Source organism: Bombina bombina, chromosome 5, assembly GCF_027579735.1.
Source record: "Bombina bombina isolate aBomBom1 chromosome 5, aBomBom1.pri, whole genome shotgun sequence".
Classification (NCBI taxonomy): domain Eukaryota; kingdom Metazoa; phylum Chordata; class Amphibia; order Anura; family Bombinatoridae; genus Bombina; species Bombina bombina.
The window spans coordinates 954,530,016-954,550,527 of NC_069503.1; positions in this window are offsets into that span (position 1 = coordinate 954,530,016).

Below are 20,512 nucleotides of genomic sequence, written 5' to 3' on the forward strand. Positions count from 1 at the left end.
GTGTCCCAATAGATACAATTTTTTTTAAAGCCTCAGACTCCACCAGCTTGTATGGTAAAAGCTGGCGGGCTAAGAGTTCAGACAAGCTAGCTGTCAGACACCGGGCAAGGGGGTGACTTTGGGAAATTGGCTTCTTACACTCAAACAGATGGGCAGATGACCATGAACTGCTACGTAAGAGAGACTGAGTGGAGGATGGTTGAGAGGGGGCAAGGAGGACAGCAGTGGTTGACGTGGCTGAAGATGCTGGACCAGGAGGAGGAGGGCGGCTTTGAGTTTGTGTGCTGCTTCTACTCATGTGTTCTTCCCATCGGCGTTTGTGATGTGAGACCATGTGCCTTCACAAAGCAGTTGTAGCTAGGTGGGTGTTGGACTTCCCACGACTCAGTTTCTTTTGGCACAGGTTGCAAATGGCATCGCTGTTGTCAGAGACAGACACACAAAAAAAATGTCACACTGCTGAGCTCTGCAATGACGGCATTCTAGTGGTGTCAACAGCATGCGTTGATTGGCGTGCTGTCTGGCTGACCCCGGAAGGCAATGCATGCTGTCTGACTGTGCCACTAGCTCCTTGTGACGACCTCCCCCTGCTTCCAACTCGTCTCCTCCTCCTCTCTGTCTCCTCATCTGAACTTTCCCCCTCTTCTTCTTCTCTTCTAGCGGGCACCCACGTGACATCCACGGACACATCATCATCAACCGCTTCACTTGTATCTGACAAATCAACAAAGGAAGCAGCAGCGGGTACAACATCATCATCATCATCACACCATACGTTAATGTCTGTAATGCTGCCTGACTGAGACATATCACTGTTATCTACATCCTCTGTCAATGATGGTTGCGCATCACTCATTTCTTCCAACTGATGTGTCAATAACTCCTTTGACAGATCAAGTGAAGCGGCTGTGGTGCTAGTTTTGGTGGTGGCGACAGGCGGGCGAGTGGCACTGGTCACTTGAGAGGTGCCCGAAGCTCAGCTGGAGGTGGATGGTGCATCAAGGTTAGGACTAGGAGCGGAAGCTGTAGAAGATTGGGTGTCCTGTGTTAGCCATTCAACTAGGTCCTCTTCAGAACTTTTCGCGTCCATGGCACCTGGCCTCTTAACACTGTGCATAGTTGTAGGGTCTAAGGGAATTACAGCACCACGACCACGACGGCACCTGCTGGGTGGTCTGCCTCTGCCTGTCATAAAATTATGAGTGGTGGCACTGGGCAAGTGGGCACAGTATACGCTGTGAGCCTGACACAAAAAAGCAGACTGATGTTTCAAAGTCAAAAATGTTTATTTTTTAAATATTAAAAGTACTGTTACAACAAATATGAGTGGTGCCACTAATGTGGCAAGTGGGCCTGGCACACATGCTGGCAGGCAGGCAACTTCAATTAGATTACTATAGTAGACTGATGTTTCACAGTCAAAAAAATTTTTTTATTAAATATTTACAATACTGTTATAACAAATATGATTGGTGGCACTAGTTGGCAAGTGGGCCTGGCACACACGCTGGGAGGCAGGCAACTGCAATTAGATTACACTAGCTGACTGATGTTTCACAGTCAAAAAAGTTTTTTTTTAAATATTTACACTACTGTTATAACAAATATGATTGGTGGCACTAGTTGGCAAGTGGGCCTAGCACACACGCTGGGAGGAAGGCAACTGCAATTAGATTACACTAGCTGACTGATGTTTCACAGTCAAAAAAGTTTTTATTTTAAATATTTACAATACTGTTATAACAAATATGATTGGTGGCACTAGTTGGCAAGTGGGCCTGGCACACACGCTGGCAGGCAGGCAACTGCAATTCAATTGCACTAGCAGACTGATGATTCACAGTCAAAAAAGTTTTTATTTTAAATATTTACAATACTAATATAACAAATATGATTGGTGGCACTAGTTGGCAAGTGGGCCTGGCACACACGCTGGCAGGCAGGCAACTGCAATTCAATTGCACTAGCAGACTGATGATTCACAGTCAAAAAAGTTTTTATTTTAAATATTTACAATACTGTTATAATAAATATGATTGGTGGCACTAGTTGGCAAGTGGGCCTGGCACACAGGCTGGGAGGCAGGCAACTGCAATTCAATTGCACTAGCAGACTGATGATTCACAGTCAAAAAAGGTTTTATTTTAAATATTTACAATACTGTTATAACAAATATGATTGGTGGCACTAGTTGGCAAGTGGGCCTGGCACACACCCTGGCAGGCAGGCAACTGCAATTCAATTGCACTAGCAGACTGATGATTCACAGTCAAAAAAGTTTTTATTTTAAATATTTACAATACTAATATAACAAGGCAACTGCAATTAGATTACACTAGCCGACTGATGTTTCACAGTCAAAAAAGTTTTTTTTTAAAAATATTTACACTACTGTTATAACAAATATTTACACAGACTGATGATTCACAGTCAAAAAAGTTTTTATTTTAAATATTTACAAAACTGTTATAACAAATATGATTGGTTGCACTAGTTGGCAAGTGGGCCTGGCACACACGCTGGGAGGAAGGCAACTGCAATTAGATTGCACTAGCAGACTGATGATTCACAGTCAAAAAAGTTTTTATTTTAAATATTTACAATACTGTTATAATAAATATGATTGGTGGCACTAGATGGCAAGTGGGCCTGGCACACAGGCTGGGAGGCAGGCAACTGCAATTCAATTGCACTAGCAGACTGATGATTCACAGTCAAAAAAGTTTTTATTTTAAATATTTACAATACTAATATAACAAGGCAACTGCAATTAGATTACACTAGCCGACTGATGTTTCACAGTCAAAAAAGTTTTTTTTTTAAATATTTACACTACTGTTATAACAAATATTTACACAGACTGATGATTCACAGTCAAAAAAGTTTTTATTTTAAATATTTACAAAACTGTTATAAAAAATATGATTGGTGGCACTAGTTGGCAAGTGGGCCTGGCACACACGCTGGGAGGAAGGCAACTGCAATTCAATTGCACTAGCAGACTGATGATTCACAGTCAAAAAAGTTTTTATTTTAAATATTTACAATACTGTTATAACAAATATGATTGGTGGCACTAGTTGGCAAGTGGGCCTGGCACACACGCTGGCAGGCAGGCAGGCAACTGCAATTCAATTGCACTAGCAGACTGATGATTCACAGTCAAAAAGTTTTTATTTTAAATATTTACAATACTGTTATAACAAATATGATTGGTGGCACTAGTTGGCAAGTGGGCCTGGCACACACGCTGGCAGACAGGCAACTGCAATTCAATTGCACTAGCAGACTGATGATTCACAGTCAAAAAAGTTTTTATCTTAAATATTTACAATACCGTTATAACAAATATGATTGGTGGCACTAGTTGGCAAGTGGGCCTGGCACACACGCTGGGAGGCAGGCAACTGCAATTCAATTGCACTAGCAGACTGATGATTCACAGTCAAAAAAGTTTTTATTTTAAATATTTACAATACTAATATAACAAATATGATTGGTGGCACTAGTTGGCAAGTGGGCCCGGCACACACGCTGGCAGGCAGGCAACTGCAATTCAATTGCACTAGCAGACTGATGATTCACAGTCAAAAAAGTTTTTATTTTAAATATTTACAATACTGTTATAGTAAATATGATTGGTGGCACTAGTTGGCAAGTGGGCCTGGCACACAGGCTGGGAGGCAGGCAACTGCAATTCAATTGCACTAGCAGACTGATGATTCACAGTCAAAAAAGGTTTTATTTTAAATATTTACAATACTGTTATAACAAATATGATTGGTGGCACTAGTTGGCAAGTGGGCCTGGCACACACCCTGGCAGGCAGGCAACTGCAATTCAATTGCACTAGCAGACTGATGATTCACAGTCAAAAAAGTTTTTATTTTAAATATTTACAATACTAATATAACAAGGCAACTGCAATTAGATTACACTAGCCGACTGATGTTTCACAGTCAAAAAAGTTTTTTTTAAAAAATATTTACACTACTGTTATAACAAATATTTACACAGACTGATGATTCACAGTCAAAAAAGTTTTTATTTTAAATATTTACAAAACTGTTATAACAAATATGATTGGTTGCACTAGTTGGCAAGTGGGCCTGGCACACACGCTGGGAGGAAGGCAACTGCAATTAGATTACACTAGCTGACTGATGTTTCACAGTCAAAGAAGTTTTTTTTTTTAAATATTTACACTACTGTTATAACAAATATGATTAGTGGCACTAGTTGGCAAGTGGGCCTGGCACACACGCTGGCAGGCAGGCAACTGCAATTCAATTGCACTAGCAGACTGATGATTCACAGTCAAAAAAGTTTTTATTTTAAATATTTACAATACTGTTATAATAAATATGATTGGTGGCACTAGTTGGCAAGTGGGCCTGGCACACAGGCTGGGAGGCAGGCAACTGCAATTCAATTGCACTAGCAGACTGATGATTCACAGTCAAAAAAGTTTTTATTTTAAATATTTACAATACTAATATAACAAGGCAACTGCAATTAGATTACACTAGCCGACTGATGTTTCACAGTCAAAAAAGTTTTTTTTTAAAATATTTACACTACTGTTATAACAAATATTTACACAGACTGATGATTCACAGTCAAAAAAGTTTTTATTTTAAATATTTACAAAACTGTTATAACAAATATGATTGGTGGCACTAGTTGGCAAGTGGGCCTGGCACACACTCTGGGAGGAAGGCAACTGCAATTCAATTGCACTAGCAGACTGATGATTCACAGTCAAAAAAGTTTTTATTTTAAATATTTACAATAGTGTTATAACAAATATGATTGGTGGCACTAGTTGGCAAGTGGGCCTGGCACACACGCTGGCAGGCAGGCAGGCAACTGCAATTCAATTGCACTAGCAGACTGATGATTCACAGTCAAAAAGTTTTTATTTTAAATATTTACAATACTGTTATAACAAATATGATTGGTGGCAGTAGTTGGCAAGTGGGCCTGGCACACACGCTGGCAGGCAGGCAACTGCAATTCAATTGCACTAGCAGACTGATGATTCACAGTCAAAAAAGTTTTTATTTTAAATATTTACAATACTGTTATAGTAAATATGATTGGTGGCACTAGTTGGCAAGTGGGCCTGGCACACAGGCTGGGAGGCAGGCAACTGCAATTCAATTGCACTAGCAGACTGATGATTCACAGTCAAAAAAGGTTTTATTTTAAATATTTACAATACTGTTATAACAAATATGATTGGTGGCACTAGTTGGCAAGTGGGCCTGGCACATACCCTGGCAGGCAGGCAACTGCAATTCAATTGCACTAGCAGACTGATGATTCACAGTCAAAAAAGTTTTTATTTTAAATATTTACAATACTAATATAACAAGGCAACTGCAATTAGATTACACTAGCCGACTGATGTTTCACAGTCAAAAAAGTTTTTTTTAAAAAATATTTACACTACTGTTATAACAAATATTTACACAGACTGATGATTCACAGTCAAAAAAGTTTTTATTTTAAATATTTACAAAACTGTTATAACAAATATGATTGGTTGCACTAGTTGGCAAGTGGGCCTGGCACACACGCTGGGAGGAAGGCAACTGCAATTAGATTACACTAGCTGACTGATGTTTCACAGTCAAAGAAGTTTTTTTTTTAAATATTTACACTACTGTTATAACAAATATGATTGGTGGCACTAGTTGGCAAGTGGGCCTGGCACACACGCTGGCAGGCAGGCAACTGCAATTCAATTGCACTAGCAGACTGATGATTCACAGTCAAAAAAGTTTTTATTTTAAATATTTACAATACTGTTATAATAAATATGATTGGTGGCACTAGTTGGCAAGTGGGCCTGGCACACAGGCTGGGAGGCAGGCAACTGCAATTCAATTGCACTAGCAGACTGATGATTCACAGTCAAAAAAGTTTTTATTTTAAATATTTACAATACTAATATAACAAGGCAACTGCAATTAGATTACACTAGCCGACTGATGTTTCACAGTCAAAAAAGTTTTTTTTAAAAATATTTACACTACTGTTATAACAAATATTTACACAGACTGATGATTCACAGTCAAAAAAGTTTTTATTTTAAATATTTACAAAACTGTTATAACAAATATGATTGGTGGCACTAGTTGGCAAGTGGGCCTGGCACACACTCTTGGAGGAAGGCAACTGCAATTCAATTGCACTAGCAGACTGATGATTCACAGTCAAAAAAGTTTTTATTTTAAATATTTACAATAGTGTTATAACAAATATGATTGGTGGCACTAGTTGGCAAGTGGGCCTGGCACACACGCTGGCAGGCAGGCAGGCAACTGCAATTCAATTGCACTAGCAGACTGATGATTCACAGTCAAAAAGTTTTTATTTTAAATATTTACAATACTGTTATAACAAATATGATTGGTGGCACTAGTTGGCAAGTGGGCCTGGCACACACGCTGGCAGACAGGCAACTGCAATTCAATTGCACTAGCAGACTGATGATTCACAGTCAAAAAAGTTTTTATCTTAAATATTTACAATACCGTTATAACAAATATGATTGGTGGCACTAGTTGGCAAGTGGGCCTGGCACACACGCTGGGAGGCAGGCAACTGCAATTCAATTGCACTAGCAGACTGATGATTCACAGTCAAAAAAGTTTTATTTTAAATATTTACACTACTGTTATAACAAATATGATTCATGGCACTAGTTGGCAAATGGACCTGGCACACACGCTGGCAGGCAGGCAACTGCAATTCAATTGCACTAGCATACTGATGATTCACAGTCAAAAAAGTTTTTATTTTAAATGTTTACAAAACTGTTATAACAAATATGATTGGTGGCACTAGTTGGCAAGTGGGCCTGGCACACACACTGGCAGGTAGGCAACTTCAATTAGATTACACTAGCAGACTGATGTTTCACAGTCAAAACATTTTTTTTTTTAAATATTTACACTACTGTTATAACAAATATGATTGGTGGCACTAGTTGGCAAGTGGGCCTAGCACACACGCTGGGAGGAAGGCAACTGCAGTTAGATTACACTAGCTGACTGATGTTTCACAGTCAAAAAAGTTTTTTTAAACAAATATTTACAATACTGTTATAACAAATATGATTGGTGGTACTAGTTTGCAAGTGGGCCTGGCACACACGCTGGCAGACAGGCAACTGCAATTCAATTGCACTAGCAGACTGATGATTCACAATCAAAAATATTTTTATTTTAAATATTTACACTACTGTTATAACAAATATGATTTGTGGCACTAGTTGGAAAGTGGGCCTGGCACACACGCTGGCAGACAGGCAACTGCAACTAAATAACACTAGCAGACTGATGATTCACAGTCAAAAAAGATTTTATTTTAAATATTTACACTACTGTTATAACAAATATGATTGGTGGCACTAGTTGGCAAGTGGGCCTGGCACACACGCTGGCAGGCAGGAAACTGCAATTCAATTGCACTAGCAGACTGATGATTCACAATCAAAAATATTTTTATTTTAAATATTTACACTACTGTTATAACAAATATGATTCGTGGCACTAGTTGGAAAGTGGGCCTGGCACACACGCTGGCAGACAAGCAACTGCAATTAAATAACACTAGCAGACTGATGTAAAGTGATGTAAGTTTTTTTTTAAAAAAGTTACACTAATGTTACAACAGATAGGAGTGGTGGCACTGAGGATGGAAGTAGGCACAGTATGTGCTGGCAGCCTGACACACAGGCTGGCACTAGTGGCAGGCTGGCCTGGCGACTAAAATTAAATAACACTAGAAGACTGATGTAAAATTTTTTTTTACTAAATTTAAACTAATGTTACACCAGATAGGAGTGGTGGCACTGAGGATGGAAGTAGGCACAGTATATGCTGGCAGCCTGACACACAGGCTGGGACTAGTGGCAGCCAGGCTGGCCTGGCAACTAAAATTAAATAACACTAGAAGAGGACTGATGGAAAAGTTTTTTTTAAAAAAATTACACTAATGTTACACCAGATATAAGTGGTGGAAAACAGAGCTATTAATCACAGTATATGATGTGTGCCTGACACACAGGCCTGATGGAAAATGAAATTAGATTACACTAGCAAAATGATGTAAAAGTTTTTTTTAAAAAAATCTACACTAATGTTAAGCAGATATCAGTGGTGGCACAGAGCAATTAACCACAGTATATGCTGTGAGCCTGACACACAGGCCTGATAGAAAATGAAATTAGATTACACTAGCAAAATGATTTAAAAGTTGTTTTTTTAATTTTACACTAATGTTACACCAGATATCAGTGGAGGCACAGAGCTATTAATCACAGTATATGATGTGGGCCTGACACACAGGCCTGATAGAAAATGAAATTAGATTACACTAGCAAAATGATGTAAAAGTTTTTTTTTAAAAAAATCTACACTAATGTTAAGCAGATATCAGTGGTGGCACAGAGCAATTAACCACAGTATATGCTGTGAGCCTGACACACAGGCCTGATAGAAAATGAAATTAGATTACACTAGCAAAATGATTTAAAAGTTGTTTTTTTAATTTTACACTAATGTTACACCAGATATCAGTGGTGGCACAGAGCAATTAAGTATATGATGTGGGCCTGACACACAGGCCTGATAGAAAATTAAATTAGATTACACTAGCAAAATTATGTAAAAGTTTTTTTTTTTTAAATTTACACTAATGATTGTTAAGCAGATATCAGTGGTGGCACAGAGTAATTAGCCACAGTATATGCTGTGAGCCTGACACACAGGCCTGATAGAAAATTAAATTAGATTACACTAGCAAAATGATGCAAAAGTTGTTTTTTTTTAATTTTACACTAATGTTACACCAGATATCAGTGGTGGCACAGAGCAATTAATCACAGTATATGATGTGGGCCTGACACACAGGCCTGAAAGAAAATGAAATTAGATTACACTAGCAAAATTATGTAAAAGTTTTTTTTTTTTTATATTTACACTAATGTTAAGCAGATATCAGTGGTGGCACTAATCACAGTATATGCTGTGAGCCTCACACACAGGCTGACAGCCAGGCAAATGCAAATAAAATTACAAATTAAAAAAAAAATGACTGAAGTTCTAGCCCTAAAAATGGCTTTTTAGGCTGAAGTTCTAGCCCTAAAAAGGGCTTTTTGGGGTGCTGTCCTTACAGCAGAGATTAGATGAGTCCTTCAGTACTGTAGTGGACACTAAATACACTAGCCTAGCTATCTATTTCCCTATAAAATCACCAGCAGCAGCACTAACCCTCCTCTCACTAAGAATGCAAGATCGTAATGAATCTAAAATGGCTGCTGCCCAGGAGCTGGGAGGGTCTGTGAGGGAGTGTCTGCTGCTGATTGGCTCAAATGTGTCTGCAGGCTGTGAGATACAGGGTCAAAGTTTCCTCAATGATGACGAATAGGGGGTGGATCGAACACCGCATATGTTCACCCGCTGCGGCGAACGCGAACAAGCTAAGATCGCCGGGAACTGTTCTCCGGCGAACAGTTCGCGACATCACTATCTCGAAGTCCGCTCCTCATAAAAAGAAGAAAATACAATAATATTAATGCTTTGCACAGAGGCACAAACAAGTGAGTGACTTTTAAATTTGCCACTTAATCCACATTCCATCATTTATTTCCATTTATTAAAATATTCTCTGTTTCTTTCTAATATTTTTAAGAGAATACTAAAGAAAAACTGTAGACTTTACTTTGGAGAAGGAGACAGACCTTAAAAAAGAGGATGCTACAAGGAGTTCACGGGTAAGTATTATCAATACATGTGTACTTCAAAATAATTTTTATAAAACCGGCATGGAGTGCTGCTCATATGTGTCTAAAGAAGGTTTTAATTTAACTTTCAATTGAAACCTCTGTAAAATAATAAGTATCAGAGCTAGTAATTGTGAGACATAAAAATAAGTATTATATTAAACTTCAATCTATGTGTCATGTGATGGAACATTGTGTTGATGTTGTAGATAAATTGCATCCAAAATGGATTCATGCATGTGATCTATTGCCTGGCGCTGTTCGTTGTTGACACGGCTAATGCCCTGTCTATGTGTCAATGTAAATCCTTTCTCATATTTTCAACCGCTTTTGTCAAATTTTTTGTTGCTAGTAAATTTTCAAGAAGTAACTCCTCCGTTCGGCCATACCGATTTTGTGTTTCCGGTTCTGTTGGCTTGTCTTGTTCCGGTTGAGGTGGTTGATTCTGCGCTGTCTGCCCATGCTGCTCATCCACAATAGGGGCATGATGTTTTCTTGATGGTTGGACAACACTCACAGATGATCGTGAGAAGCATGTTTGATCAATATTTACTCCATCACTTTCCTCTACAGTAATGACTGGTGAATGCAGTTGACTGGTATGGCTTCCACCTGCAGACATGCCTCGTATTTCTGAAATAGATGAAACAGTAATCAAATGTTATTATTTTGTTGTATGCAAACCAATGTATTTGTGGACATGTTGTACAGACATAGAAAGACTCTCGCTAAAAGTTTTCTTTCATAATATCTAAGAAAAAGACAGCAACAGACTATCCACAAACTTTTATTATACATTATTCGCTCAAATTTTAATATCCAGGATGGACATATTTTATTTCTCTGTCAAATCTAATTAAAAGTTATATTCAATTAACTAAATTTTTTTAGAAATATTGCGTAATAAATCATTTATAGCTGATGTTTTTTGCTATAGTAAAGGCTTTATTAAATAAAATGTACAGATAATTATTGCCTGTCCTGTTTGTTTATATTTTCAGTTTGTTATAACTTACGTGGAGGAGTAGTGGACATCTCTCTACTTCCAGAGGCTGCTACTGGTGGGATCCGAGTTACTGTTAAAGATAGAATAAAATCAGCACAAGCCAAGGTATACTAAATTATAGATAATAAGCTTGTGTGAAGACATCAATATTTATTTTGAATGCTAATTTTTTATTTATTTTTTAAAATGGTAAAGCATAGCAAAAAAAAAAAATATTTAATGAAAAGGTGAATAGTGTGCCATACATTTGGCTGATAATGGTCAGCTGATAGTCGCAACAAGTGGATGGACGGCAGAATCATTGTCAGGCTGATGAAAGTCAGTAGATGAAAATCGCGATACAATGGATAATAAACCAAATATTTGACTTTCAATATTTTGAAAGAGCAGGAAATATAAAGCAGCTTTATGAATTTATAGTCCTATCATAACATTTGTTTTGTTGTCTTCTTATTGTTATTTTATAAATCAAGAATGTAAGCAAGCACTATGCCGCTATGCATGGTTTTAAAAGAAAAAAATACCCGGGGACCAGGCTTACATTATTGGTTTGTAAAATAAAGATAATAATAGAACAAAGAAAAATTGAGTATCAAATAATTGAGTAGATTAATTTGCTGTTCTAGCAGATTCTAGTATGAAATCATTAAAGAAAAATGTTTGGTTCATTATATCTTTAAGCACAACACTTGATCATGGAAACTTGCCAAGAAAAAGGTAACAGGGCTAGGGAACTGGGACAGGGTACTATTTGAATGTAATACTCTGGGAGTAAAAATGTAATCTTCAATCCATTTTTTTTCTAAAACTTATGCTTGTATTCCTTATTTAGGTACTTACCAGAACTAGGCTGAGATGTGCTTGGGGCTGATCGCCCTGCAGAGTATTTTTGGTGATCTGGAAAACATCAAGGATAAGAGACAGGTAAGTCTAACACGTGTATTAGTGAACAATAGTTATTAGGGATGAATGATTCTTAATTTCAAACAAACCTATACAGGCCAGGTAGTGAAATATATATATAAAATGTTGTCAACAGCCCATAATAGGCATTTAAATGTGATGGTCGATTTTTTATATTTTAAATCATTGAAGTCACATTACAGAAAAAAGGATGCAAAGGCCACAGCGTCTAAAATTCAGGTATTGGTGAGGTAGGGAAAGACAAAATAAAGGGCATTGGGAGGGAAAGAGAAGAAAGGTGACATGAGGAAAAAGGATATAGGGGAACAACAAATGAAGGGGCATAGGGGAATAAGGGGAACACAAAAGAAGGGCCATGGTGAGGGAGAAGGATGATATATAAATAATAACTAGTATTTATATAGCGCCTTTCTCACAGTGGGACTCAAACTCTTGAAGCGCATTTTCAGCGCTCGCTCTCGAAATTAACCAAATCGGCAGGTGAATAGTTATAGTTGTTATTATTAATAAATTTAATGGTACTCATTTGAGCGACACCAGAAGGATTAAGGGCTGAGTTGGCCCTGCTGGGATTTGAACCTTTGTATCTTTGAACAGGTTTTTGTAGTCAGGGCATTTTGCCAATTGAGCTACCTCCCCGGCCTTATATCAAGTGTGATTTTGATTCTGTCATATACAACTATGCCAGATGAATTCATCTTCCATCTTTCACATACACAATTCACATACACAAGAAATGTATGTGGATGATGGAAGTTGAGTTATGACATATGTGTATGTAACTATGTATGCTGCCTAGAATGCAACTCCCGTCATACATGATTTTTGCCTTACAGATATGGGTCTTTCTTTATTTGTTTAAAAAAAAAAAATCTAGAATAGTAAATTGTAATACCTAAAAGATAAATCGATTGTCTTGTCTTCCACTTTATTCCCTTGTATTTATTTTTTTATTTCTACACCCATGCAAAGTAATCAAAGTAATCGTATATTTAATTTTACTCACCAGCTCTTTTTTGCCTGACAGATTCATCTCTCCTACTTGCACTACGGACACCAATGACAACAGCCTCTGGAAGAAATTTGTCCCGCACCTCCTTCTCCCAACTGTTGAAACACACACTCTTTGATGTGGAGTGCATCATTGACATTTTCCTTTTGACCATTGCCCTGCAATCATAATACCTATAAATCAAATAAAAACATATTTTTGGTTAGAAAATAATAATAAAAAAAAACATTGAAAACTATAATGACTTCATTTGACAATAAGGATTTCTTACATTTTGCATCTGATTATTAACATCAAAAGAATACCAGCGGAGCTATTGGAAATGACTGACAGTGCCTGACCTGTACCCCGGATTTTTAGAGTTTTCAAAAGTTATATTATAGAGATGGATAGATTAATAAATATATATATATATATATATATATATATACACATATACAGTGGATATAAAAAGTCTACACACCCCTGTTAAAATGTCAGGTTTCTGTGATGTAAAAAAATGGGACAAAGATAAATCATTTCAGAACTTTTTCCACCTTTAATGTGACCTATAAACTGTACAACTCAATTGAAAAACAAACTGAAATCTTTTAGGTGATGGGAAGTAAAAATAAAAAAATAAAATAATATGGTTGCATAAGTGTGAACACCCTTAAACTAATACTTTATTGAAGCACCTTTTGATTTTATTACAGCACTCAGTCTTTTGGGGTATGAGTTTTTCAGCATGGCGCATCTTGCTTGGCAAGATTTGCCCACTCTTCTTTGCAAAAACACTCTAAATTTGTCAGAAGATGAGGGCATCTCCTGTGCACAGCCCTCTTCAGATCACCCCACAGATTTTGAATTGGATTCAGGCCTGGGCTCTGGCTGGGCCATCAAAAAACTTTAATCTTCTTCTGGTGAAGCCATTCCTTTCTTGATTTGGATGTATGCTTTGGGTCGTTGTCATGCTGAAAGATGAAGTTCCTCTTCATGTTCAGCTTTCTAGCAGAAGCCTGAAGGTTTTGTGCCAATATTGTCTGGTATTTGGAACTGTTCATTATTCCCTCTACCTTGACTAAGGCCCCAGTTCCAGCTGAAAAAAAACAGCCCCAAAGAATGATGCTGACACCACCATGCTTCACTATGGGTATGGTGTTCTTTTGGTGATATGCAGTGTTGTTTTTGCGCCAAACATATCTTTTGGAATTATGGCCAAAAAGTTCAACTTTGGTTTCATCAGACCAGAACACCTTTTGCAACATGCTTTTTGGAAACTTCAGATGTGTTTTTGCAAAATTTAGCCGGGCTTGGATGTTTTTTTTTGTAAGAAAAGGCTTCAGTCTTGCCACTCTACCCCATAGCCCAGACATATGAAGAATACGGGCAATTGTTGTCACTTGTACCACACAGCCAGTACTTGCCAGATATTCCTGCAGCTCCTTTAATGTTGCTGTAGGCCTCTTGGCAGCCTCCCAGACCAGTTTTCTTCTCGTCTTTTCATCAATTTTGGAGGGATATCCAGATCTAGGTAATGTCACTGTTGCATCATATTTTCTTCACTTGATGATGACTGTCTTCACTGTGTTCCATGGTATATCTAATGCCTTGGAAATTCTTTTGTACCCTTCTCCTGACTGATACCTCTTGACAATAAGATCCCTCTGATGCTTTAGAAGCTCTCTTCGGACCATGGCTTTTGCTGTAGGATGCGACTAACAAAATGTCAGGAAAGACCTACTAGAACAGCTGAACTTTATTTGGGGTTAATCAGATGCACTTTAAATGATGACAGGTGTGTACTGAATCCAATTTAACATGATTTTGAATGTGATTGCTTAATTCTGAACACAGCTACATCCCCAGTTATAAAAGGGTGTTCACACTTATGCAACCATAAAATTTTATTTTTTATTTTTTTTCCCTTTACCTAAAAGATTTCAGTTTGTTTTTCAATTGAGTTGTACAGTTTATAGGTCGCATTAAAGGTGGGAAAAGTTCTGAAATGATTTATCTTTGTTTAATTTTTTACATCACAGAAACCTGACATTTTAACAGGGGTGTGTAGACTTTTTATATCCACTGTATATATATATATATATATATATATGTTTTTTTTTTAAAAGTTAGTACAGTGTTTGCTTATCTGGTATACATTGAAATGGACTATAAAGTCAAAATAAAGTTTTATGATTCTGAATCAGATAGACACCACTGTTCCATCACTTCCCCAAGACACATAAATCTCTCATAGATATAAAAGGTCGCCCCATTGTTAGTGGAGTAGAGTCACTCTTGGAGAACCTCTCTCAATGGCTGGATAATATACTACAGCCCATTGTGACGTCTCTCTTGTCATATGTTCGTGACACGAAGCATATCCTAAACATACTTGAGCATATTGAATGGACTGAGTCCAGTATGTGGATGACAATTGATATTGTCTCTCTATATTCTAGCATCCCCCACCAGAAGGGAGTGGAAGCTGTTACTTTTTTTCTGGATAATTTCACTGATTATGATCATTGCCTTAAGAATTTTATTCTTAAGGTACTCACATTCCTATTAACACACAACTTTTTTAAATTTGAAGACACCTATTATCTCCAGAAATGTGGTACCGCCATGGGGGCGAAGTTTGCCCCCTCCTATGCAAATTTATTCTTAGGATGGTGGGAATTTTACCACATCTTTGGAGATAATAATATGTATAGATCACATATATCTCTATATCAGAGGTATATAGATGATCTTATCTTCATCTGGACAGGAAGTGAGGAAATTATTCCCTTGTTTTTGGAATACTTACACTGCAATGATCTTAACCTGAAATTTACCTGTGAATTCAATCCACACACTATCATCTATCTTGATATCACACTGCGGGGTAACCCTGATGGTAAGATTGAATCTACCGTTTTCAGGAAGCCTATCTCAGGCAATTCACTCCTTCAGGGCACGAGTTGCCATCCAAAGCATGTTCCATATGCCATTGCCAAAGGAGAATATACTAGGTTGAGGAGGAATTGCACCAGTTTTCAACAGTTCAAACAAGAATCTGTTGATCTGGAAAAGAGACTCCTAGAAAGGAAGTACCCGAAAGCTATAGTTAAAAGGGCTAAAGCTGCTGTTAGTACTATAGAAAGAAAGGATCTTTTAAAAATGAAAACGTCAAAAAATGATGATTTCAAAGGATTGACTTTTGTTACCAATCATAGTTTACAGTATCAGGATATATGCAAGATAGTTCGTAAACACTTCCCTCTTCTCTCAGCGAATGATAAACTAGTGAATACTGTAAAGAATGGGCTCAGATGCTCCTACAGGAGAAGCCCAACATTGGGTAATTTGTTGGCCCCTACACTACTGAAAAGTAAAACTGAAAGTCAATCATCTTGGCTAAGACATACTGGCATGTTTAAGTGTGGTCGGCGCAAGTGCAAACCTTGTGAGTATGTTAATGTGACAAGGAACTTCTCTAGCATTGTCACTAACAAGGTGTATGACATTGGTGCCTGTATGAATTGTACCACGGAATATGCCATTTACCTTATTGAATGCTCTCATTGTAAACTACAATATGTAGGTCTCACCTCAAGGGACCTAAACACCCGTATACAGGAACACTTGTCATCATTTAAAGTCAATAGGGCTAGTACTCCGATAGTACAACATTTTGGCACTTTTCACAATAACGATCTAAGATATTTCTCATGGTGTGCAATAGAAAAGATCCTTAGGCCCACCAGGGGTGGTGATATAGATACAATATTGGCAAGAAGGGAAGCATATTGGATCTTCACCCTAGAAAGTAGACTACCTAAAGGTCTGAACTCCAGATTTGATATTATTAATCACTGGGAATAATAACTTGCCAGTATTAGTTCTGTACATAGTTCAGAGGAACCCCCTCTGTGCTCTAAACCCTGATAGTGATATGACTAGTACTCAATTCTTGATTACTAGTTATGCCTGTATATATACGTCGTTTTGTGTTTCATCACCAATTACATCTAATATTCGATGATCACACTCAATGTGACACATAATGTTAGCACTCTCACATTATATACATAGAGTTTTTCTGATGCATTTACCTACATTTTATACTGCAGTATGCACTGTATACACACAAATGTGAATTTTTGAATTTTTGAGAATGAAATTCAGATATTTATCAGTGTGATCTCTTTATACTGAACTATTTTTTGCTCTTATTGTTCCCCCTAATCTTTATAACTTTAATAAATGCTATCAACCAATGTTTGTAGCTATATCATCAACTCCCCTTTGCTATATCATTAATACCCACGGCATTTTCGCATTTGAATTATGGTTGCTATTTAACTATATGAGTATGTCAATTCACACGCATTCCTATTATTGTTTGTTATTTACACACTAGAAGCGTAAGTGCTGGTAACTTTGACAATGAAGTGTTAATTAGGATTATGTCTGTATATTTGTATCCTACTGGCTAGAGTCTATGGGGGTAGTTCCTGTTTTAACCAATTATATTAGCCCATGGGGTTTTTAAACAGGTGTGTGGGGTAGCATGTCAGGCTGTGACTACGGAATCTTTTCCGAAACGCGTATGCCTGTGTGCTGCGCCCACGTCTGACTCTAAGTCCATTCTGCTGTGCTGTCTTTACTTTTTAAAATTGCCGAATAAAGTTTACAAGATTTTATCTATAAAGATTGATGTCGGTGTTTCCTTTTGAATTCTGAATCAGATAGATCAGATAATTGGAAATGTAAAGGGACATGAAAAGAAAACCAAATATTTTTCATGATTCAGATAGAGGATATCATTTTCAAAAAATTTCGAATTTACTTCTATTTTCTAATTTATTTCATTCTCTTGGTATCATATATTGAAGGCTCAGCAATGCACGAATGGTTTCTAACAAAACACCTGGGTGAGCCAATCAAAATTGAAATATATGTATATGCAGCCACCAATCAACAGCGAGAAAATAGCTTCTCTGCTGCTCCAAAGCTTGCCTAGAAAAACATTTCAACAAATGATAACAAGAGAAGGAAGATAATTAAATAATATGTTATTTTTAAAGTTATTTAATTAAAATTGAATTATCTATATGAATCTTGGAAGAAACATATTGGTTCATGTCCTTTTAAGTATATAAATTTTATAATTTACTTCATTTATATAAATTTACAGTCTTTTTATGTAATAACTTCCTGAGCATGTGCAGAAGCTCACAGGGTATACATATAGTCTGTGATTGGATGATATCTGTCACATATACAGGGGACCATAAACAAAAAATGAGTATAAAAATAATTATATACATTTTAATGAAGTGTTAGAATTGCATTGTATTTTTTTATTAGCCACTTCTTAATTATGTTATTTATTAAACTGCATGGGTGGTCCTTTAACAATAAGATATTTATATTATAAGGACAGGTATGTTTGGCTGATTCAGTCATGCACATAGCATACTAGAGAGTGAGACTGACTGCAGCATGAGAAAAACATACCTGGACTTAAAAATATTACAACCAACGCTGAATGTGCAGTGGAGAGTAGAGGAAACTGCGCGAGAAAAGCATGAGGACGGCGCTGCTCAAAGTGAATTTGATAATATACATAAATTGAAAAGTATAAAAAAATGTATAAATGAATATATAAAGGCACACTGAAACCAAATTTTTTCTTTCACGATTCAGGTAGAGCATGCAATTTTAAAAAAAATTCAAATTTACTCCTATTATCTTTTTTTCTTCAGTCTCCTTGGATCTTTATTTGAAAAAGCAGGAATGTAAAGCTTATGAAATGGAACAATTTTTGGTTCAGCATCTTGGATAGCGATTGCTGATTGGTGGCAACATTTAGCCAACAATCATCAAGCACTACCCAGGTACTGACCGAAGGATGGGCTGGCTCATAGGCTTACATTCATTCTTTTTCAAATAAAGATAGTTACCAAGGGGTTAATTAATCAAGCTCCGTACGGAGCTTCATGCCCCAGATGCTCGCCGGAAAAGTTATGAAGCAGCTGTCGGCATTTATCGATGTGCGGCGGTCATGATACGCTACATCGTAACATGTCCCCTCGCACATTAATACATTGACCCCCAAGAGAACACAGAAAATTTGATAATAGGAGTAAATTAGAAAGTTGATAAAAAAAACATTGATGCTCTATCGGAATCATGAAAGAAATAATTTGGGTTCAGTGTCTCTTTACATTTGAATCTGACTTTGTGCCCCATAAAGTTGGTTAAAGTTTATCCCTTTATTTATAAATCATCATGAGAAGACAAATGTATATAATCCAAAAAATGAATATATTTGGTCTTGGTTGGGCAAAGTTTCCATCTTTAATTCTGTAAATAATAAAAAAAGGCCTTAAATGGATAATAAACAGTAAACACAAAATTTTATTTCAAGATAGAGATGAAAATTTAAACAATTATATTATTTAATAGTAACTCATTATTTCTTCATTCACGTGGAATCTTTATTTGAAAGCAGGAATGAGCATTTTTTGGGTTGAGAGCCTTGGTTGCGATTTCAAATAAAGATAAGATAAAAAAGACTAATTAATAATAATAGGAGTAATTTAGAAAATTGATTAAAAAATAAATGCTCTAGCAGAATCATGAAATACATTTTCTGAGTTTACTATCCCTTTAAGCTTGACTTACATTCCTGCTTTTTTAAATAAAGATGCCATGACAATGAATAATAATATTAATTGAATTTATTTCTTTAGTTTACACATTTTGACCTGTGTAGTATGTACACACAGGCTAACACACACTAGAGTTAGTTTTTACTATAAAAGAAAATTGTTTTTGAAAGTTGCCGGTGCTTGACACAGGCGGCTGTCCGGTCCACTGCTCCAACTGCAAAGACAGCATCAGGAACTGTGTTCCATGCCGCTTGCTTTGCCGAGGACGAAACACTGGAGGAAAACAAGATGTGCTGGACTTTCAACACTGCAGACACAAGTGACAAATTTTCTTCTGGCGTAAAGGTTGGCCTTCTATGCCTTGGTGAAGTGGCACGCTGCTGTTCATTCTCAGCAGCACTAAAGTCTGACTCCTCAGATGTTGTAAGTGGCCTCCTCCTCTTAAATTGTTTTTTGGCACTGGTGTGCTTTTTTACTCCACCATGCCTCTCCTTGTCCCTACCTACCCTCTCCCTAGTACCAAGGTCCCTCTCCCTATCCCTATGTGACGAATCCTATGCCTATCCCTACCTCTATCACTATCCCTATTATTATTACTACTCTCCCTAGCTCCACGGTCCCTATCCCTACGTCCACTCTCTCTAATACAATTGTGGGGTGGGGGAGGGAAGAGAGCTATTTGGGAGGGATCAGGGGGTGGGATGTGTCAGGTGGGAGGCTGATCTCTACACTAAAGCTAAAATTAACCCCACAAGCTACCTAATTAACCCCGTCACTGCTAGGCATAATACAAATTTGGTGCGCAGCGGCATTTAGCGGCCTTCTTATTACCAAAAAGCAATGCCAAAGCCATATATGTCTGCTATTTCTGAACAAAGGGGATCCCAGAGCAGCATTTACAACCATTTGTGCCATAATTGCACAAGCTGTTTGTAAATAATTTCAGTGAGAAACCCAAAGTTAGTGAAAAAGTTAACAATTTTTTTTATTTGATCGCATTTGGCGGTGAAATGGTGGCCTGAAATATATCAAAATGGACCTAGATCAATACTTTGGCTTGTCTACTACACTACCCTAAAGCTAAAATTAACCCTACAAGCTCCCTACAAGCTACCTAATTAACCCTTTCA